Raw genomic sequence first — 24,931 nt, forward strand, 5'->3', positions numbered from 1 at the left:
CCAAGTGCGAGTTGGACTCGCCCATGAAGGGTTCCGTAATTTATGACGTATTAAAAAAAAACTACTTACTAGATCTCGTTCAAACCAATTTTCGGTGGAAGTTTGCATAGTAATGTACATCATAATTTTTTTTTAGTTTTATTATTTTCTTATTTTAGAAGTTACAGGGGGGGGGGGGACACATTTTACCACTTTGGAAGTGTCTCTCGCGCAAACTATTCAGTTTAGAAAAAAAATTAGAAACCTCAATATCATTTTTGAAGACCTATCCTAGATAAGTACCCCTCACGTATGGGTTTGATGAAATTTTTTTTTGTGTTTCAGTTCTAAGTTTGGGGAACCCTCAAAATTTATTGTTTGTGTTTTCTATTTTTGTGTGAAAATCTTAATGCGGTTCACAGAATACATCTACTTACCAAGTTTCAACATATAGATGACAAATCCATAAGGGTTTCGTTTTTTGCCATTTGGTTACGGAACCCTAACAACATTAATCTGTGTTCGTCATTTACTCGTACCAAAGATATAGTAACTCCGTATAAGATGAATAAAGTTTAAGGAAAATACGTGCCTCGGAAATCAAGAAAAAGTCATTCTCGGATACCAGATAGCGCACACCCCTTGGGCCTATGCTCGGCTAGATGGCGTTGACGACACCGTTTGATATTTATAATAGATAATATATTTTTGATAGTTTTATACATTTACATTTTGAGTTTTAATCGTGTGTCGGTCTATAGTCCTATACTATTCTCTTTGCTCTTACACATTTAGGTCTACCTAACATTACCCAGCCAGTGTTGGGTAGACCCAAGTGTACAGGTAACCTAGCCAATGTTTCTCCGGATCACATCAAAAATTAAAATAATATTGTTTTGTTAAAATAACTGAAATATTGTTTCGCGGCAGTCGTGTCAATTTGTAACATTGCATTGTTAAAGTTTTAATGTGACGTGCATGTTAAAGTTACAACTTTGTCACAATACTCGTACGTGAAACCATCTCATTAGCGGAGTTAATCTAATATTTAGGTAGGTACAGTTAAAGTTATTTTATTATATTTTTCCCTATGCCGTTAGCGCCATTTAAAATACAGGCAGAGACATCTAGCGACAATTGCGAAACTAAGATTCTCTTTTCAACGCCTGATATATAAGTTGATGGTTAGTTTTATAGTTAAAATTGATTGTTAGTGTTACTTAAGTAAATGAAATAACAAAATAAATTGACGAATGAATCATTTTTAAAAGCAATATGATGATTTACAAGCGCCCAATGACCGTAATGGACGCATTATGAGAGTATAATTAATTTATGGTTCGTTTTGCGTTATCCAATATGGACATAAATCCCTATTGTGATCCTGAACTTTCTGATTAGGATATAATGTGGGAAATATCCGGGAAAACAATATGGAGCTGAGTGCTTGGACATTTTTAATCTCTAATAAATATTTAAAGTACCTACATATGGTGCTACTTTACCGCCCTAGTGGGGTAATTGGCACAATACGTGCATATGTGGAAAATTTAAAGTTCCATATGTACTGTAAAACGTTGTACAATACACGTGCGAAAAGGTAATTCGCAACTCGTGTCGATTTGAAACACTAGGTATACTACGTATATCTTTGGTCATGTTTCAATTTATCGCCACTCGTTGCGAATTTCCTACTTTTCGCACTTGTATCGTAATGTACTATTAAAGACCGGTCTGGCTTCTTCGTAGTGATCCTGATTATGAAGTAAACTAACCTTCTTCCTGTATTATATTTGACTAAATTGTGCTATAAAAAGTACATATTCTGCACAATTAACAGAATTATACATAACTATAAACAACACCATATTGTGATCGTTACAATTAACATTAAAGATAATAATATCAAGCAAGCATGTTAACAAAATTTCCTCTTCCCATCTGTATAGTAGCTCTCATTTAAAAATAAACCATATTTATAACTCTTTAGGGATTATAACCCAGTAACGCGGTGAGTTCAAATGGGAGTTTGCGAAAGTAATTACTAGTTATTAAAGCTATATTTCAAATTTATTCTTCGCTTATTAAGAAAGGGGTATATTGTTAGAAAATGTATGTCGCTTAGGACGTTTTGAGTGTGAAGGGAATTCCTTTGCCGGTTGGTAGTAACGTTTTCAAATTAGATTGCGGATTTATTTAGTATAATCAACATTTACGGTAGAAACGTTAACATTTGATGTGAAAGTGTATCTGATATAAGTACGCAGAACAACAGTATGTGACGATGGAAAATTAAACTTGGAATATATTGCGGCGGATTACGGTATATCATGCATTGGCGAGAGCGAGACGTACAATACTTAACTAAATAACATAATTCAAATATCATTCTGAATCTGGGCTCCGATAACCTCGAAAATCGAAGTTCGCAAATTGCGGGCATCTTTCTCTGATGTCACTCTAATTATGCCTTCATTGGAGTAAAAGAGAAAGATTCCCGCAATTTGCGAAATTCGGTTTTCGCGATAGGCCCTCTGATGTCAGTGTAAATTCGAATTGGTCTGTTAGTAATAAAGCGCCTGACGTTTTTAACGAGCAATTCAATGTAACTTACATTTTGTCGGAGTCAACCAAATTCAACCGTTCACGGTTCCGGTGGCCTTTCCAAGATGACCGTCTTCGATAAAAAACGGCAATAGAAACTTAAATAAGTATGGAAATAGTCACGTGACTTTGATCAGAGGGGCTACCGCGAAAACCGAAATTCGCAAATTGCGGGGATCATTCTCTTTTACTCCAATGAAGGCGTAATTAGGGTGACAGCGAGAAATACCCGCAATTTGCGAAGTTCGATTTTCGCGGATATAACCCTGCATGTGAATGCGATACATTTTTATTTTTCGAAACTGTCGAAATGGTATTCCATTTCAATATGGTAGGTAACTTGTGGAATAAATAAAAAAATACTAAAAAATCATTGATGTGGTTGGCAACTGTTAAAGGTTTGCATAGATGGCACCATGATAGCTTGCCAGTTTCTCTAGTTTTGTTCTATGAGATTTGGCTTAAAGAGCTGGCGTCCAGGCCATAAAATTCCGTTAAAAAAAACAAGAATGTTACACAATTCTAGGGATTGACAGGGCAAGCTATGCTAGCGCCATCTGCTAAATACTTCGAACGGCCAACCCCATTCACAAACAAATTTATGCAGGTCAAATTGTTAACAAAGTTCCTATACCTACTTACCTATTAGGTAAAAACGACTTTAAAGTACTTACCTAAAGAATTAAGTAACTAATAGAATAGAATTCTGCGTTACTTTGAGGAAATCTATGTTAATTAAAACAAAAATATCACTTTGCTAAACCGCGAAATAATAAGAAAGAAGAAAGAAGAAGAAGGAAAAGCATTTATTAGCACAATAACATAACCTTAAAAACTAACAAAAGAGAACACAAAATGAGAGGTTGCGCTAAATGCTAGGTGTCACGGTATGAGCCACATAGCACACTCCGCGACGCTGATTTTCAGTAAGGCCCAGTGGATGGACTAGGTGATAACGTTCTAGTCAATTAGTACTAACCCGTTACACTTACCTACTTGCGAATTTTTACATGCAATTAATAATTTTTTGCAAGGCTCGCTTGAAATCATAGACAGAGAAATATATAACAAAATTTGCCATTCATTGCGTCTTAGAATAAACTTTAAAAGTATAATAAAAATCATAACATAAATTATGTAATTATGTGAGGTCGATCTGTGTAACATTTTATTTATTATTTATTTATTGGTATTCTGTATAGGATAGCAACTGCCGTAGATATAACTAAGACATATTAATGCTTACTTACATAAAATCAGGCCAATAACAGTCACTAGCCATACATTGATTTACATTAATTGTTTTTAGGGTTCCGTAGCCAAATGGCAAAAAACGGAACCCTTATGGATTCGTCATGTCTGTCTGTCTGTCTGTCTGTCTGTCTGTCTGTCTGTCCGTCCGTATGTCACAGCCCCTTTTTAGGGTTCCGTAGCCAAATGGCAAAAAACGGAACCCTTATAGATTCGTCATGTCTGTCTGTCTGTCTGTCTGTCTGTCTGTCTGTCCGTCTGTCTGTCCGTCCGTATGTCACAGCCACTTTTCTCCGAAACTATAAGAACTATACTGTTGAAACTTGGTAAGTAGATGTATTCTGTGAACCGCATTAAGATTTTCTCACATAAATAGAAAAAAACAATAAATTTTTGGGGTTCCCCATACTTCGAACTGAAACTCAAAATTTTTTTTTTCATCAAACCCATACGTGTGGGGTATCTATGGATAGGTCTTCAAAAATGATATTGAGGTTTCTAATATAATTTTTTTCTAAACTGAATAGTTTGCGCGAGAGACACTTCCAAAGTGGTAAAATGTGTGCCCCCCCCCCCTGTAACTTCTAAAATAAGAGAATGATAAAACTAAAAAAAATATATGATGTACATTACCATGTAAACTTCCACCGAAAATTGGTTTGAACGAGATCTAGTAAGTAGTTTTTTTTAATACGTCATAAATCGCCTAAATACGGAACCCTTCATGGGCGAGTCCGACTCGCACTTGGCCGCTTTTTTCCGAAACTATTAGAACTATACTGTTGAAACTTGGTAAGTAGATGTATTCTGTGAACCGCATTAAGATTTTTACACAAAAATAAAAAAACACAATAAATTTTGGGGGTCCCCATACTTAGAACTGAAACTCATTTCTCAACTTTTCATCAAACCCATACGTATGGGGTATCTATGTATAGGTCTTAAAAATGATATTGAGGTTTCTAATATCATTTTTTTCTAAACTGAATAGTTTGCGCGAGAGACACTTCCAAAGTGGTAAAATGTGTGTCCCCCCCCCCACCCTGTGACTTCTAAAATAAGAGAATGAAAAAAGTAAAAAAAATATATGATGTACATTACCATGCAAACTTCCACCGAAAATTGGTTTGAACGAGTTCTAGTAAGTAGTTTTTTTAATACGTCATAAATCCCCTAAATACGGAACCCTTCATGGGTGAGTCCGACTCGCACTTGGCCGCTTTTTTTTCTTACTCTAGCAATATGGGTACCAAATGAAAGCTAATGAAAAGACCATTTCAAAAATATATGTAAACTGTCGGGTTTTTTGTTTGTTTTAATAAAAGTTGCAGTTTAAGGTAACAGAAAATTATACTTTTTCAACTTGATGTACTTTTCTTATTTTTTGATATAATCTGGTTAATTATTTTTTATCATTACATAGAGGATATTCACAGTCACTTGGTATGTATTTTGGACTAATCTATTCAGCCATTTTCAATTTAGAGCAGTTCGAAGTCAACTGTGGATTGTGAAATTTTTGAACGTTTTCTAATAATTAGTTAGACCAAGTATTGAAAATGGTACAGTATGTTATATATTTGTGATGTACTCACAAAGTCCTTTCATTTGGTACCCCACATGGTATGTTTAAAAGTAAATAAAAAAAAGTTTGTACTGGCGACTTTATGACGTCACAGCAACCACCCCCACCATGTTCGCGCTAGTCATCTCATATATTTGTGTTCAGGGCATTACGCTGAACGCATCGATACCATATTCACCCATATCCGAGACGACATGAACGGGAACTAACCTAAAGCCTGCGTTAACGCCCTACGAAATTACACGCGGTAACCCTCATTTGATGTTTAAAATATCCAATGTGAAAATAACAATCATTATTTTATAAATGTAATCCCTACTCGTCTGTTGGTAGAGAATTAATGATTTATCAAACCTGGCAAATGGTACCGAATCAATGCTAAAGCAAGTTTGCCTGATACCTTTGTTTTAGTTGCAACATTCGTCGCTAGATGGCACTGCTTGTCGTTTAGATGGCGCTATCGTTTGTTCACTGTAGTTTACTTAAGGTTGACGCGAACGATGTCATATACACAATTATTGCAGTTATTTTTTTTTATTGTTCTTATATTTTTGAATTTGTTCTTGCAAATACCAGCAAGAATGATAATACTTTTCAAACGCGTTAAGGGTCTATCTATTTGCGATTTTCATCGATTTTTGACAAGTTTTGTGTTTTGTGCCCGAGGTGCTAAAAATATCTGAACACCTAAGAGGAAAGGGGACGACCGCTTTCTCAAAATCATCTAGTTCCCATTTTCATCCCTTATTCTAATTGTTACCTTGTTTTAATTGCCACATTCGTCGCTAGATGGCGCTGCTTATCGTTTAGATGATGATATCGTTTGTTCGCCGTACTTATATGTGTAAAGGGGTATAAATAATTTCCTTTGACCGTTTTTCACCATCTAGTTTCGCTAAATCGAGTTAATGATTATGGTTAATGTTCGCTTATATTCCTTTCCATATTAATTTTTTAGTTGGCCAATGTGAAAAAAGTAAATTTTGCCCACTTTTACAATATAATTATGTTATTCCATTTTTATACTTTACATTCATATTGAGAATTTGAGAAATGTAGTGTTATTATAAAATTGAATAAACTGTTTGATGTTGTGCAAAACGGCGGAAGTAAACGAAAAAACCAGCCAAGTGCGAGTCGGACTCGCGTTCCAAGGGTTCCGTACATTACACAATTTTTACAAAGTATTTTTTATGTGAAACGAGAGTGAAATGTCTATTAAAAACCCGTAGGGGTCGGATCAAAAACTAAGTAATTAAGTCCGACTCACGCTTGACTAATTACAGGACTAGTCCTTCATCTATACTCTATACTAGATATACCTTATCCTATTGTAAGTACAAAGTTTCAGAGAAATCTAGCTAGTCGTTTAATAGCTAGCTATCTACGTTTGTATGGAAGACCGCGCGAGCTTGCGAGAGCGGACTCTTAATATTTATTTTATTCAATCCATTTCCAACCACACTAAAACCTCTAAACAGCTAATTGTTCCGACACGATTATTGTCGTTTATCACTTTTATCGCGCATCTCTATTTATCCCCGCGATATATCACACCGTATCATCGACTGCAGGGTCGATAAATCGCGCTAATTTTATGGGGTTATTGGCAAAATGGCGGTTTAGGACATTATGCCGCTGTTATGAGCCTATTTGACATGTGCATAGGTAATCCTATGCCATAATAATGCAACAAAAGCACCTAGTACTTACCATTCTCTAGTAAAATAACAAAAACCGGACAAGTGCGACTCGGTCTCGCCCACCGAAGGTTCCGTACTTTTTAGTATTTGTTGTTATATCAGCAACAGAAATATCTGTGAAAATTGTTCAACTGTTTAGCTACTTACATATGATATGTACAGTTTACAGAAGTAAAAGATTTTAGATAAGAGATTAGTTAATTTTGTGTCTTTTTCCCAAAAAGATGTTTAGTGAGGGTCCCAATATTAACTCTGTTCTGTACTTGGCCCCCTGGAGCCTCCATTCTGACAGAATGTCTTGCTTAAATCAAGCAGCGAATGATGGTAATAACAGTTAGCGCGAGTTACGGCGCAGATAATGGTGGTGGAGGGATTTCGGCCTAAGTAATTGCTAATTTCGGGGTTGATAATTGTTGCTGTTTTACGGGGTTGGAGAATAGAAAATGTTGATAATTTTTTCACCGGCACCGGCTTCTGACACGTCGGAAGCTCGGAAGGGAGGAGCCCAAGCGTATCAAATCATTCCACCATTTTTTGCGGGGGAAACGTGCACACAGTCGCACTTCTCACTCACTACATACATACATATTAAATAAGTAAGCACATTAAGATGGGTCTAATAATTGTATGAAAGCAACATACTGCAATTTATTGAAACCAATTGAGAATGACTATACATTTTACAAATATAGCTTCATTTTCTTTGCCGATACTTATTCGTAAGGCTATTTCTAGGACATCTACATTTATATCCACTAGATCTTTTAATCGTTTCCTGTTTGATTTATAGACGTTAAGATGAGGCCACACCGTCGAACCCTCAGTACCCAAATCACGGTGTCAGTGAGGTCAGAGTTTAAGCTATGGACCAATCGTAATCATAGGCTTGTCGGCGGCCGCACCACGGAACTATATTACTGGAAATACTAGAATATGTCTGTTAAATTTGATCATTGTAAGGACTACCAGCATGAAACGAAATTAAACTGTTGTGAGACATAGTGAGTTCGTGCTGTGTATCGCTACAAGTGTTAGGTGACTAAAGCCCAAACACACCACTATGCCCGCCTACAACGACATCGGAAGACCTCCCCCAACCGGTTTTCTCGGCGCGCGCGCAGCGTGCGACGCGGCGTGCCGCAGTACGCGATACACGGCCGTCGTGAATGCTGCTCGCACTGTTAGTGCTTGAGAAAGGAGAGCTAGGCTCTCCGAAACATGTCGCGTGAGTGACTTAAAACAAGTGAGTCTAAACCGTAAAATTATTCAAAACTACCAGCATGCTTTATAGGCAAAATTTGTAGAGAATTTAACGAAGAATATTTTACTCGTAGACAGTTTTGTTGAAACTTCAACTGATTTTACAAAAAAACACGAGAAACTGTAATGCGGGACATTTGTATCGTTAATTATTTTATTGTAAAAATAGAATTAATGCTTCAGTCTATAAAATGCATATAAATAGATAGAGCCCCGAAATAGTTAACGAGCAAAAATTTTTTTTTCTTTTTTTTACACAATGGGGTTGGCAACTGTCAAAGGTTTGCATAGATGGCGCCGTCAATCATGTCCCTTTTTCAATGGATGTGACTTAAAGGGCTGGCATCCGGGGCATTAGAAAAAAACAAAAATTTGACACCATTCTAGGGATTGACAGGGCAAGCTATGCTGGCGCCATCTGGTACTTGGACCGGCCAACCCCATTGTATAAGGGAGGCCATCCAGCAGCTTGTATATCTTCGGCGTTACGCACAGTGTCGGGCTCCAGTCTTGCGCAGATTCCCGCTAATGCCTTAATCTTGAGGCAGTGGACGCCGGTCTTAACGTGGATACACCCGTAAAGGAAGAAACTTAAAAGAAAAACTGAATGATATACTTAGCAAGAAAAAAATTAGGATATTGAGTAAAATTATCAAACAATTTATTGAAATTTAAAATAGAAAAATGATTGAATTAATTGAAAATAATCGAAATTAAACTTTCGTCAGTCATACGATTGAATTAGTTTTCATGTGACAAAATACGAAAAGTTTTTTTATTTTGATATTTTTATCAACATGCTAATAAAAAAGGTTGTCGGACAAAAACTTAAAGAACAGTCACGGACAGGTTTTTTAAGTCGCCGTAAAAAGTGTAATATTTTCCAACTTTAAACTAGGTAAGTACCTATTGTTTACTTTCAGACCATAAACAAAAAATATCTGCCAATCAGCCACAGTAAACTTTGCTTGTAAAATCCCGTCATATCCCCCTTAACCTATCTCCTCACCTTCAAGGTGTCTCCCCATAATTCCCTCCCCGAGGAATTATTATTATGCGAATAAATACTCCAAATGTCACGCGTAAATGTCCCGCCTTAAGGTGACAAATGCCCTTCGATAGTTGAGGGGGGAGGGGCGAGAAGGGGGGGGGGGGGGCTGTAGGGGTTGGTTAAATGTTTATGCTTTTAATGGCTTGGAAATTTGGATTTTTAGTCGACCTTGTTTGGCGTTTTTGGGTGTTTGTAATTTATAAATTGTTGGTAGGTGTTAGGTTGACGACCGCTATGTTTTGTTGTATTTTGATTAGGAGAATAAATATAAGTATGAACTACTTTTTACGCCATGCTACCAAATTGGTACCTTTTGTACTTACCATGAGTTATGGGTGACTTATTGCTTTTTGACAAGAAATGATGTTAGGTCAGTACCTAACATCATTTCTTGTCAAAAAGCAATAAAACTATCCAACGACCGGCTATCGAGTCAGTACTCGATAGCCGGTCGTTGGATAGTTTTATCCTAATGTAGGTACAGATTATTTTATTTTATTTCGATTTTATTTCAAATTTCATACAAAAATTATGTTTAAAAAATGTTATGGTTGCGCCGCGATCCTTATTACTTACTTAACGTCTCAGTGCCAAATAAATAAATCTAACCAAGCTTAATACAATCCAAGACGAAATCCTGACGGAGTGCACCAAAAAACTCAACATATATCCTAAGATATTGGCTCTGTTGACATATTTACAGCCTCCTCGACTATTAAGTAGTGATTTAGTGCCCCGTATCGGATGGATTCGTTTTTATCGACGCTATATATCCAGCCAGCTCCATTATGCCTTGTGGGGAGTGGATGGTTTGAGTTACTTGTGTCATGTGAAAATACTGAAAATGCTTCATCCTAAATTTTATTTTTAACCCCCGAAGCAAAAAGTGTTATAGATACCTATTTCTTGAATGCCAATAGGTAATAGGTAGGTAGAGTTAGACCAAGATAGGTCTGCAAAGATTTTGATAGCTCACGCCAATGCGTGTGCAAGTGTTATTTATACGTCATAATTTCATAGAAGTTCGGGTTAAAGAATTTTTTATTTTCTCAAAAAAAAATTTACATTTCACTTATATGAGAAACATTTTTTCATAACATTTGATGAATAGGTACATAAAATTTTATATTATTTATAAATTGCGTAGATAAAGATTTTAAATTTTACAATATTTAATGTTTGCTTCGACAAACATGCATTATTATAATACGATAATTGAAAAACAATAATTATTATAATTCTATTTCTAAGTACTAATACTATTTCTAAGCATGCAGTATCACTAGAATTACATGTTTTGTAATTCACGGAATTATCATACATAGGTAACTATAAGATCAAGAGATGCAGAAATTATACATTAAAAATGAGGTAGGCATAGAATTGCAACGGGCAAGTTGCACAAACAAGGTGTACATAGTGGAACGTTCGACGTTTAAACTTACACTTGCACTGCGTGTGCTATCAAAATCGTTGCAGACTTATCTTGGTCTAACTCTAGATGCTGCGCATTATGCTTTTCTTCAAACTCCCCCTACAAAATTAATAAGTCCGCCATGATATCTAACAATGCACAAAACTAATTAAAACGGAAGCAAAAAAAAGCGAATCACGTCAAATTGACCGTAAAATTGGAAAGAAAAACAATGGGGTTCGGCCGATAGCAGACTTAAATTAAAATTAAGTCGAGTTCGTCTGAGGAACCCTTTATGGGGTACGTACGGGGGCGCAATTGGTTTGTAAACGCTCTTGGGAATTATGTGCGTTTTACGTTACGTTAGAACATTTATTTATTTATTTAAACTTTATTGCACATCAAAAAAAGTACAAAAGGCGGACTTAATGCCTTGTGGCATTCTCTACCAGTCAACATTCTAGATCTATGTTTTGAATTACTCAACCAAAAAAAGAAAAAGCCGTCTTAAAATTAAAATATAAATAAATATTAAATATTATTATACGACATTCTTACACAGATTGACTAAGTCCCACAGTAAGCTCAAGAAGGCTTGTGTTGTGGGTACTCAGACAACGATATATATAATATACAAATACATAAATACATAGAAAACAACCAAGACTCAGGAACAAATATCTGTGCTCATCACACAAATAAATGCCCTTACTGGGATTCGAACCCAGGACCGCGGCTTCACAGTCAGGGTCACTACCCAAGTACCCACTAGGTCAGACCAGTCGTCAGAAAATAGCACGTAATAATGCCCCATGTGTTTCCACTGTCCGGTTAACTCCTAAAGTTTCGCGAAGGTATGAATATTTACGAAAGCATTAATGATTTTTTAACTTCTCAGCTTAAGAGGCTTTTCTCCGATGACTCTCGTTTAAGTTTTAAGTTCGACGTTTGAGTGGTTTCCGATAAATCGAGTTTAATTATCGAGAGACATGCTTTTGTTTGGTTTACAACAAGTTTTGGTTTGTTTTAATTATGTTTACCTGGGTTTCTATGAAATTGAATCTTTTTTCAGTACTCCTTACTAATTACTAAGAATACTCTGTCCGTTTGTCTATCTGTCTGTCTGTCACCAGGCTGTATCTCATGAACCGTTGAAATTTTCACAGATAATGTATTTCTGTTGCCGCTATAACAAGAAATACTAAAAACATAATCAAATAAATATTTAAGTTGGGCTCCCATACAACAAACGTGTTTTTTTTGCCGTTTTTTTGCGTAATGGTACGGAACCCTTCGTGAGCGAGTCCAACTCGCACTTGGCCGGCTTTTTATTTGAGTTTAAAAAAAAAACGGTCTCAGCTAAATAACTGTAACAGAGGAATTAATTCGTAAGAACTATTATGTGTAATATAATCTGTGCCCGCGATATTTCCTTATAACTGTCAAGAAACGAGCGTTCTCCCATCTTAATAGACGGCAATGCACTTGCACCCTCTCTGGTGTCCATGGGCAACGGTAATTGCTTACCATCAGACGGATTCATCTGTTTGCTTGCCTCCTATATCATAAAAAAATAAATTAATGTCAAATTGACATTCAGTTTTTATCACGGCAACTATTCTCCTGTGACAAAGTCGCGGGCAATAGCTAGTTGTAGTATAAATACAGACAGACAATGTCCCGTCGATAGGGTAAAGGTTTATGACGGACGTCGGCTATCGGTCGCCGCAGTCGCATTCGCCCCGTTATGCCACTTTATGCGTTTCAACCCGCCCCGGATTTGTCGCGCTCAATCGGTTAATGTAGACAGATTATTTTGTCGGCAGTGTCGAATTTATTTCAAGTGGTATATCTAAATCTCGCGTATATATACTTAAGTTATCTATTATCTTAGTGTCCGACCCTGCGGCCGGCACAATTTTGGATTAGGATAAAAACTGGTTCAATGGTGGATAAATAAAATATCTTTGACATAAACCTAGGTCGAGCTGTTTGAGGTATCAAAATAAACTATCTCGACAACGAATGGCAAATTACTCATAAATCTTATAATAATACATATAACGCTCTAACACTTAGCAAACTACGAGTATATGAACGATAATTATTATCAAGGTATCATTTATGATGATGTCAGGTGCATGTTCGAATTGGCTTGTAATGTAAATGTATTAGGTATATGTAATTAATTAACTAATAAAGTAAAGGAAAGAGTGGAAGGATTCGCTTGCTTCTGGTAAGTTTCAATAGCTCAGTTGGTTAACATGCAGCGATCAGGTCAGTGTTATGAAAGGTCGCGTTCGTGTCTTGCCCGGAATTTTTCCATTTTTAGGGTACCGTACCCAGAGGGTAAAAACGGGACCCTATTTCTAAGACTCTACTGTCCGTCTATCTGTCTGTCACCAGGCTGTATCTCATGAACCGTGGTAGCTAGACAGTTGAAATTTTCACAGATTATGTATTTCTGTTGCCGCTAAAATAACAATTACTAAAAAGTACGGAATCCTCGGTGGGCGCGTCCGACTCGCACTTGTCCGGTTTTAATCTAATTATAAAAGTTAGAAGTATCGCTAGTACACGTATCTGTTAAAAATAATCAAGTAAGACTTGAAAGGCGTATGGCACAGAACACAGATACTACAGAGAGTGCACATAACAGAGCGTAGCTGACAGCAGTAAACAGCGGGACCACTCGCCGCTAACTCGTCCCCGTGCGGTTTGGGACGATGAAAACTAAATGTATAGAGTTGATAATACCACGTTTGTAGTTATCAATAGTACGTCGGGTAATACCACGTTTTGGAGTAAGTCGGAACCTATAGATTGAATCACACCATGCAACAACAGACAAAACCAGATTAACCACAGTGCTTAAAAACGTTGACGCACCGTTACCGCAGTAAAATATATGACAAAAATGCAAAGCGATTCGTCTCTGTGCATTCATTGCCTTTTTTTTCATGCGCGTGTATTAATTATACGTATGTATATATGTTTCCACGAGAAGATTGTCAATACGTACCTTGAAATAATTTGAACTTCTACCTAGTATTAGGTATTCTAATTTTGGAATTTGGAACAAGTATTTGTGATAAACTCACAAATAAATGCCCTTACCGGGATTCGAACCCGGAACCTCTAGCTTCCTAGGCAGCGTCACAACCAACTGGGCTAAGGGCCACCCCCCACTAGCGTCTTTTGAGCCTCAGCGTCTAGTCAGCGCTTTAGAAAATGACGTCGCTGCGCAGTACGCCAACGTTGTATCGAGGTCGTTAATGCAGGTGGTATTATCAACTCCAAGTTTTCCCAATAGGCTGACCAATTAAAACGGCAAGTCTCGCATCTTAAATCTGCCGGCATGTTGGCAATATGTGCCGCGCCGATTTAGCGTTACTGCCCACCCACTGTGATTGTCGCAGCGAGTGAGCATATACTCCCTATTCCTACACTCTGACCACGGTAACTTTGCACAAACTTGGCAAGAATGCATATCCCTATAAGCCGTAGCATAGGGTGACTGATATAGTAATTGGCCACTCTTAATAATAAGACTTCTTTTCGCTTGTTTCTTTTTGATTTGTTAGGAAAGGCGAATTACTATGTAGTGTGAGCAGTCACCCTAGCACTTGAGATGAAAACTTAGCGTGGTCCGACTCTAGTTATTTGCTAGCTGAAAGTGCTGAAAATAGGGTTGTAAGATGAAGTAATTTTTTGAGGAATGAAAACGGGTCAATAATCAATGAAAGCTTACAAAAATAGTGATAAATTGTAGCATTTTACCTCCCAACCTCCGGCTTAGAAAAAGTTGGAGAAAAGTGACATTCCTTCAAACAGAAACGTCACTTGACAGATGATATTCATAACAAATCCATATAAAATTGTAACCTATAGTTGAATCCTAACCTATAGTTAATTTTACAATCAGAATATGTCTCTAGCTCTTTGCTAATAACAACATCTTATGTTTCGTTACTATCAATTGATAATTGACAAATAACAGCGTTCGGGATTAGGAAATTTTCTACAGATGTTTTCATTGTTTATCCTCGTAAGGCCCAATGTGCATTACAATGTACAGTCTGTTCCTCAAAGTCACCCTAATGAACTTTGCAACAAGGTTCAAATTAAAAATAGGGAAACTTTGTATGGTGGGCCTTACGAGGTTAATTAAAAACAAATCTCTTAAACTAAGTGTTCCTTGTTATGCTTGCCCACCGTGTATATGTCGCAGTCAAAAGTGTGAACTGGTCAAAAGAACTTTTAACCGACAAAAACAGGCAAAACTGCTTTTGACTGAGCATGTTGCTCAAAAGTAGTTTTATCTGAAAATCATTGGTTAATAGTAATTGTGACTGTTACTATCAGTCAAAAGTACTCGCACTTGACAATTTTTAGATAGAAATTTGTTTAAAAACGAAACTGTTCCCAGAGATAGGTAGGTTAGGGTTATTTTTTTTTGCTACGCCCTAAAAACGAAACTGCTGCCAGAAATAGGTATGATTTTCAGGTAAAACTACTTTTGACCAACATGCTCAGTCAAAAGCAGTTTAGCCTGTTTTTGTCGGTTAAAAGTTCTTTTGACCAGTTCACATTTTTGACTGCAACATATATAAGTACTTGTGTAAGTATAATACGTTTGTCCAAATAATCGTACAGTGATTATCAAAAGCCATCGCTTACAGTCATTAGTCGCCACTGAACCGGAAATGGAGAATAAAACTGCATCCGGCGATAATGATGGCAATTAGAATAACGCTCATTAGCTACTGCCGCGAGTGATAATTATGCGATTATGTAGACACCCTGTACATGTACACACATCCTGTATACAAGTGGAAATAATTTGTCAATAGTAAAAAGAAATACCTATATGGAGTTACATAGTGTTTATGAACTTGTACAGTCCGTGATTGTTACGCCATTTAGGGTTCTAGCTAAATTGGACATTCCATAGCGTAAGTATGAACAACCAATTTAGCTAGGACCCTAAATGGCGTAACAATCGTGGAGGGTGATGGTACGTAGGTTTATGGCTCCTCTACACGATGGGCCAGCGCCGGCCACTCCAAGGGACGCATTTATGCGTTAGAGGGAGCAAGTGATATTGCTATCTCATTCTACCGCATGGCTGCGTCCCTTGGACTGGCCGGCGCTGGCCCATCGTGTAGAGGAGCCAGGGCTGATACAGACGGACTGCAACCCGACTGCAATTTGTATGGGAACTGCTCGCTGAGTGCACGACAACTGCAACGTCTGCATCATAAAACAGCAAACATAAGTAGGTAGGTACCTATGTCAAAATATACTTGTAGTAGTAAAACACTTTATTGTATATACAAAAAGAAACATAAAACATGAAAAAACACACATCATTTGTACAAAGGCGAACTTATCCCTGTCTTAAATGTCTCTTTCTTAAAACACAAATGCTCAAACGACGGAAGGACAAACGATTATCAACGAAATTTTAGATTTGACAGACATTTAGGTATAACGCCGTAGAATATAACGTCATATTTATAGGAGTCATATTTATACCACGTATTTATATCCTACCGATGTTATTCTTACAGTACGATGAGGGCTATTGTTGCTAATTAAATAAAAAGTTGCAATCGGTATATTCCGGTTATTATTAGATACCGGTTAGCGTGGTATCGCGCCGGCGCGCAGTTTGCATCTTACATTTCTTATTCGTTAAACATACTTACGCATCACTTTCATAAACACAAATATAACAAATGACGGAGGGAAAAACGATTATCGACGATTTAGATTTGACAGACATTTAGGCTTAGTTTTTAAGCTTAGTTTTTAATTTTAGTAATAATTTTTATTTTAAGGGTTTTTATTATTTGTTACATACTTGTTTTAAACTTTAATAAATATTTTTTTTTTTAAGTACATTGATATCTAACGCCACAAGTTTCTAACATCCTATTTATTCCTCCATAATATATCGTACAGATCTTACAGTACGATGAGGGCTATTGTTGCTAATTAAATAAAACTTGCCGCCGGTATATTCCGGTTACGGGCGGTTATCGCGCGCGGCGCGCTGTTTATGCTTTCGATTACGGGGCGAGATGCATAAAAAACAAATGAGCAAGGAATTTGTTGGTGCGGCCGAGGCGGGCGTGAGGGTTAATGTGAATACGCCTCAGCGTAATACCTAGGAAGCCAATTTAAATTCACATTTTGACATAAAAAATATATCTTTTTGTTATCATTCGTCCGTGTGTCCCGCTCGCGCCAAGTACTTAGCCTTTAATAGTTGGCTCCGAAATGTATTCGCTTGGTTTAAAAAAACACGATTTGTAAAAAGTATTTTAAACTATACATTATGATAAAAACCACTTTCAAAATGCTAATTCTTCGGTAATCGAATTTTAGTACCGTCGTGTTAAAAACGCCGTGTTCCGAGAGATTTCCTTGGCCATAAACTTCCAGACATGAACTAATTTTGCCTTTACAAAATATGTTGTTAAAATTTATACACAAGCTTCTTTCCGACTGTATTTTGATTTCAACAGTCATCTAATGCTCATCGAGACAGTTATATAACTGTTCTTTACCTTCTCGTCCTGTCTCCATCCTCAGATAACTTGATGTCATTATAACATTACATTGCCAACGGTTTTCTAACACTGTTAAATTTCAGCTCGTATAGATGTGGTCTAATATCAACAAATTTTGAAGCATACGTTGTCACGTACGAATATTGCAAGTTTAACGAAAGTATAAATAATTAAAAATGGCGTCGTATCCATGTTAGTCCTGTGAGTCCATCTCAAGGCGCAGCGCCGTTATATTTAATGTGTATGAGCTTGATTTGAACGTAGTATCAAACTCCGCGCATTCCTCCAGCTTATTATTAATTTGTCTCTTTACATCCCGAATTAAACTTAATGCTTGTTCGCTACGCCGTAGTAATGCTACGGCACCGGCGTAGCAGTGCTACGAAATTAGAATTTGAGGAAATGGGAATGTATGAGTTGTGGGGTAAAATGGAACGAGTTTTATTTACTTTGTTCAAAAGTTAAATATTATGAAGGTTGATAACGTAGCATGTTTTTTTTCCTCAGGTCTTTCAGATAATTTTACTATTTTACGACAAGTAGCGCGGTGCGTTAACAGTATTTTATGCAACCGTTGTTTAAGAGGGGTGAAAAAAGGCGAGTGGCGTGAGTAACAATTTGAGGCGAAGCTGAAAATTGTTAATAAAGACGCCACGAGTATTTTTTGACTCGGTTAAACAACGTTGCATACAATACTTTTTCTACGACCAAGCACTTACTTTGAAAAAAAAAAATGTAAATTTACAAATATTTTTCATTCAACAAAAATAATACTTTAAACAAATGGAATCATATAGGACATATATGTAGGTAAACAAACCAAAAGTGTACATACAGCTAAGATACGCGACCCGGCCACCGCGCCCCGCGCCCCACGGTGCACCACGGCCGGTTGGCCAGCGACACCTTCTTGTAACTCATGAGGCCCTGGTACTTGCTCTTAGTTAAATTACAATTTTGGACAGTTTTTTTCTCGATTTTGGCCACAGTAGCCTATGGAGACTAACAAGCAACGCTAAGCGGTGTTCGTAGTCTATGGATCTTGCTATATTACGGGTGTCACATGCGCGTTTCTGACTTTTGAAGCAATTTTATTGTTTTTACTAGTTAGTACTCATCTGTCAGAGATGACAATTAAAATTAGGTTGGCAACAATGTATTTCATTCAATATTTTTTAAGTGGTGATTACACGAAGTATCGTAAAAGTACCAAAAAGATACTGCGTGTATGCACAAATACTTTTTTGGGGAATAGACTAAAGACTTGTCTTGACAGCTATAACATAGGGGTTTAAAGGTGTGTGTACGACCCTTTAAATGACAAATAAAAGTACGGGAATAGAAAAAATACTATAAATAAATGTTATAGGGCATCCTTACACAAATTTACTAAGCTCGACAGTAAGCTCAAGGTGGCTTGTGTTGTGGGTACTCAGACAATGACATATATAATACACAAATACTTGAATACATATAATAATCATATAATATAATATACTCGGAGCTATAAAAAAAAAGTTCAAATAATAATCACTTACATGGATTCGGTATATAACTATATAATTATATTACCTTACTATAACATATTTTATCTTATATCTATCTAATACCTTTAAACAAGCAATTCTTGCATATATTTATTTATATATTTATACTTTTAAACGAGCAATTCTTATATTGGGGTTTTCGGGGGCGAAAAATCGATCTAGCTAGGTCTTATCTCTGGGAAAATGCGCATTTTTTAGTTTTTATATGTTTTCCGAGCAAAGCTCGGTCTCCCAGATATTGTATGGTTTAAGCGCGAAGAGATCACAGCTAAACACCGTTACTTCCGCATTTGTTTAGCCATCGCCTACTTGGAAAATTGTAAATTTAGATTATAAACTATGTAGTTAATGAATGAACAGTGTAATGTAAATACCATACGATAAATGAATAAATAAATGTATATAGTGGTATTAGGTATAGGTAGTTACGATGACAGTGGAGGTACCTAAATTACCCATCCAAATTAACGTCAATAATTTGATCGTTCGGACGTTCGGCCGCGCCGCGTAAACCACCGGTAGCGTACCTACCACGGACTCTCGAATACGTTTTGGGTAGGTAATAAGTACCTAATGTGGCCATTCTGAATGAAATACTGTTACTTACTGTTCCTACAGGGGGGCTAGTCAAGATGACAATCGTACATCGACATACGCCAAACGAAAATAAAACAACTATCGCGATGACACATATTGGCCCAATTCGAACAATATATACACTTCTAAGATGTCACGATACCGATCTGTCAGTGTCAAGTGACATTTGTTCAATCAAAAACGTCACTTTTCACATTGACAGATCGGTATCGTACCGCTGTGACACCATAGAAGCATTGTTCGAATCAGGCCGTATTTCCATACATTATTAAAGATTTGATTGGCATTTTCCAGCAACGATTGTTAACGTGGCTAGGGCTCCAGCACACGAACGTTTCTCGAACTGGAACCAGTAGTTCCCCATTCGAGCAACAATATCAGTTCCACCGACATTAACACAACTTTATAGCCGAACGACAGAATCGGCACCATACGGCCATTTTATCGCAATATACTGCCGAATTAAAAATACATAAACATGTTGCATTTTACGATAATTACGCGACACTATTCACTGGCAGCATTATAAGGATCGTTCGATTTAAATGTGGGATTTGTGTGGTGATTGGTTTTTATTTTTATTGAGGCTTTGTTGATAGTTTGGATTTGGATTCGCGAGTTTGGTATTTGAAAAGAGTTTATGTGACTGCTACACAGTGAAAGGCATGAATTAGGTACCTACTTAATATATGTACAGTTACATTCACTGCTATATCTATACACATATTATAATAAGCTCTTTATGATGTGTTCAGGAACCGCATGTTACAACGCTTATTACTCCGTCTCCGAAACTACTGAATCTAAAATTTTGAATAAGATACACAAAATAGTTCTTTAACTATAGATGACAGGAAAACTTATTAGAAATATACAGGCAAGCGTAATTTGGACTTAATGTACGGAACCCTTGGAACGCGAGTCCAACTCGCACTTGGCCGGTTTTTAAAATTACCCCGTCTTTTATATTACTTTTATATATTTTATATTACTTACATACAAATATAAGCGCATAAGTTGATCCTAAACTTCAGGACCACTTAACATCAAGTGATAAAGTTTATTTTCCACAAATTGTAAAATAAAATAAACGCAGTAAAAACGACATTTACCGCTGTAATGGAGTAACCATGATCGTTAGCTGCTAATTGCCGGCCAAGGCCATTAATGCCCTAACAATTATTATTTACTGCTTTATTACTTTATGAAGCATTGCCTTTTTAAATGTTGTTTAACAAGGCCTAATTCATTATATTTTAGTGATGACGAACTTTTTCTTCATATGATAGGCCCGGGATTTCATCAAAATCTTCTAGGCGCGCGAGTTTTGGGGAGCTATATGGGATATATTTTTGAGTATGATGAGTGCACCCATATTTTTACACTCGACTGTACCAACTGGGCTAAAGTAGCCTCTTCTGAAACCTCATTTTCAGGCGCGGGACGCATCACCAAAACGATTTTAATCCATTTTATCTAGTTTTTGCGGCGACGCCCGAATTGTTTTGACGTGTTGCGGTGCATTATAATTTATAGCAAACACACGCCATACAGAAAGTGCACTTTTTATTACTAATGAACATGATACGACTGTATTCAGTGTTTACGAAAGCCAATGCCATCTAACAAAATGAGACGCCAATCGAAACTTAAATGTTATGTATGCGAGCACTCGAGCCTGAAGAAGGACCCCCTAAGGGCCCGAAACATGTCGCCAATAACGACTAAAAATTCAAGCGAGTGAAACCGTTGTCGTCTTTAAACAGTTTAAAATATGTCTCACAGAAGTTTAATATCGATTAAAAGTTATGTACTTATGGAAACGATTAACGTGACTTTTCGATTAGGGTTTGTCGAAAAAGGACTGTCATCTTCGCTACAATTCCTGACCTTCTACACTAGAGGGAAAACAGACTAGGCCTTACCTTATTGGGATTAGTCCGGTTTCCTTACAATATTTTCTAGTATCCGACTGAATACGGATTTTTGCCGAAACGGAAATCAAAGGTTCGGTAGGTTTGCAGAAACCGAACCTTTGGCCGAATCAGGACACCTTCCAACAACGAAACCGAAATTTCGGCCGAACACTACTGAAAGTACTTAACAAATTGTTAAATTACAATCGACCTGTACCCGGTCTGTAAATTTCATTCGATAACGTGACGTGACCTTGTTTGCGTAAGGGCGGTTTCGCACTACGTCCGATCCTAATCAGATCCGAACACGTGAAAATAAGGGTCTAGAAAACTCGGACCGAATTCGGATATTCGCTTACGCATAGTCCTATCCGAACCCGTGAAAATATGGGTCTAACTCGGACCGAATTCGGATATTCGCTTACGCATAGTCCTATCCGAACCCGTGAAAATATGGGTCTAACTCGGACCGAATTCGGATATTCGCTTACGCACTAGTCCTATCCGCATACCCCGGCCGCCCCGCTACCCCTCTTCTCGTACGCAGCTCGGCTTTAACTCGGACGCAGTGCGCGAGCGTTCATACAACGGCTACTTCGGTCCGTCAAAATTCGTCTCCGGAATGGAGATTCTAGAATGACGGAAAGAAATCGGATGTAGTGCGTAACTTACCATAGAAATAGTTCTACGGCTACAACGGACCATATTTTCACGTGTACGGATCTGATTCGGATCGGACGTAGTGCGAAACCGCCCTAAGTGTCTTTTTGTAGGGGATTTTGAGTTTACAAAACGTCCCGCTATGCGCGCTGTTCAAAATCCCATATAAAAATAGACTTAACGCAAACGCGAACGCTCGTCACGCTATCGAATAAAAATCGCTACGCTAGCCTCGTGCCGCCCACCATACATAATTACAGCCAAGGATGTTCGAATCTTGTTGTATTTTCAATTGGGTTGAATTTCATTTGTTCGAAAATTTTACGAGACAAATGAAATGCTACCTACCTTGTTTTTAATTAAGGTTGACATTCCATCGAAACTGAGTGTACATCCATGTACATTGGGCGGTACGAGGCTAGTGGTTCTGGGCACTACTGGTCTTGATCAATTTCTTTCGGACATGACATCTATTTCATTTGAATATAAATATGTTTTAATTGTTATTATTAAATAAGCCTAATTGAAAACCGACTCCTCTGCACCTAACTACGCTGTACAGTCGGCTCACAAATAAATATAAACTCATTTTTGTTGATAATGAATCGCATTAAATGCGCGTGCGTTTGACTGCGGTCGCGTCGCGGAGCGGTAATTGTTATTTTTAATTATAGTATCAAACTTGGTTTGTTATAATTTACACCGAATAAGTAAAGTAATTAAATATGAAATAACTTAGAGATCATTCTAAACCCAAGACTCACACAAACCTAGCCGTCACCATACAAACGAAGTTACACTCTCGTTAGGGTTCCGTACCAAAAAGGTACAAAAGGAACCCTTAATTATGGTGCGACTCTGTCCGTCCGTCCTCCGTCTGGCTGTTACATTGCTAAATAAAGTGTCATTCAATAGAACTTGCTAACTATGTAAACAAACCGCCATACTAAAATTGACACTGAATGTCAAATTACTAGTAACTTTTGTTTACATAGTTAGCAAGTTCTATTGAATGACACTTTATCTCGAGAACTACTGAAGCTATAGATTTGAAATTTGGAATAATTATGAACAACTGTAACCCAAATACATTCGACTTTTTTCTTTTTATAATTTTTTTTAAACTACTTTAGAGCGAGCGGGAGTAGCTGTTTTACATACAAAACTTTTACTCGCTCTATTTCCTTGTATAACAATTATAAGCAATTAAAACTAGTACCAGACCTATGGATGTGCCACGTAAATATTCATACCAAGTTTCGTGTAATTTAAGCATGGTATTTAAAAATGAGAGCGCAACATCAACTGCATGTGTGCGGCTTTTGAAGATAATGTTGCATACTTTAATTTTCTTTACAATATATTCTTCATATTTTTTTTGTTAGTTGTAACACTTGTAACGGGATTTTTTTTATTAGATAACAAACATAAAAATATAAAAACAGAAATAATACCTACTAAATTAAATTAACTAAAAATATCTACCTATAAGACCTACCTAGAAGGCTGGATGGTGGCAATGCTGAATGGCGATGCCGATTCGTTGGGCAAGGAAGTAAATTTTCTTTAAGCGTAGGTGTCATTCTAGATTTGTGGTACTAATATACCTACTTCTACCTTTGTCACAACAACCTTAGACGACTTTGAAAACTAAAGCCAAATTAATAAAAGAGACAAACAAAAACAAAGAAGAATAAAAGAGTGTTTTGTTTTCCCTATCGTTAATTCAAAAGTCTCTATCCTTCCACCTATATATCCACCACAACGTTCAACCTGTCCGTCTATAAGCATTAAAATCTAAAAGTTAATCAAAACATTAGAGCACAAAGCCCGAATTCAAAATGGCGGCGCGTTCATTACGGCAATAAAATCGGGTGTGTTCTAAATTTCCCAAATTTATTTATTTATTGCTTTTATAATACGTCCGAGTATATATCATGGGGCTGTCATACACGAGCGATAATGCAAAATTTGCGGGCTAAGAAAACTATGGAGAGGACAAGGGAAAATTTTAAAATTATGTTACAACATTCAACAAAGTATCTATCGTTATCTAAAGGCGAAATGTATTATATTTCGTATGCAGCTTTAATAATAATATTTCGCTATTTCATTTGATATACTCGTATACCTACCAAATTATTCTTCGGTAAAGGGAAACATCATGGTGTTACCGAAAACAAGATAAACCCAAAGCCTTGGTTTTTCTTTATGTTGCGATGGCAAATTAATTTCTCTTCCCTAAACCTGTCTGCGCTGCAGTTGGCACTAGTCTGCCAAATGGTCTCCTTTGTAATGCAACCGGTAAAATGTTGAGATATGGAACAGGAGGCAAATTTTTGAATTTCGGGCGGTCAATTTCGTTACTCGAAAATCTGTGGAAAACGGCGAATTGATATTTTTGAAATACGAGCAATAGAAATTGGGAATCTAGTGGTATTGACCACTCGTTTTCAATACTCGAAATTCAAAAATCAGCCCCCTGCGGGCTCAGCACGGTTCCATTTTTATCGACTATCACTATGCCCGTCACTTCACTTACATACTTGTTAGAGCGTGACAGGCATGGTGATAAACGATAAAAATGCGACCGTGCTACTAGGGCTGCAGTAGTTACAGGTTGATATAATAATTTCACAACAAAAATAATATCACAATGTGCGTCTCCACAGCAGGCCCAGTTCCGCTATCGGCAGCGAACGCCGAAGTGCTAGTAAAGAGAGGCGTCACAATAATTCTACTCACATGACAATGCTTTAATGTGCGTTTGATTCATTCGCGGCACA

The sequence above is a fragment of the Cydia amplana genome, chromosome 6 (assembly GCF_948474715.1).
Source record: "Cydia amplana chromosome 6, ilCydAmpl1.1, whole genome shotgun sequence".
NCBI lineage: Eukaryota > Metazoa > Arthropoda > Insecta > Lepidoptera > Tortricidae > Cydia > Cydia amplana.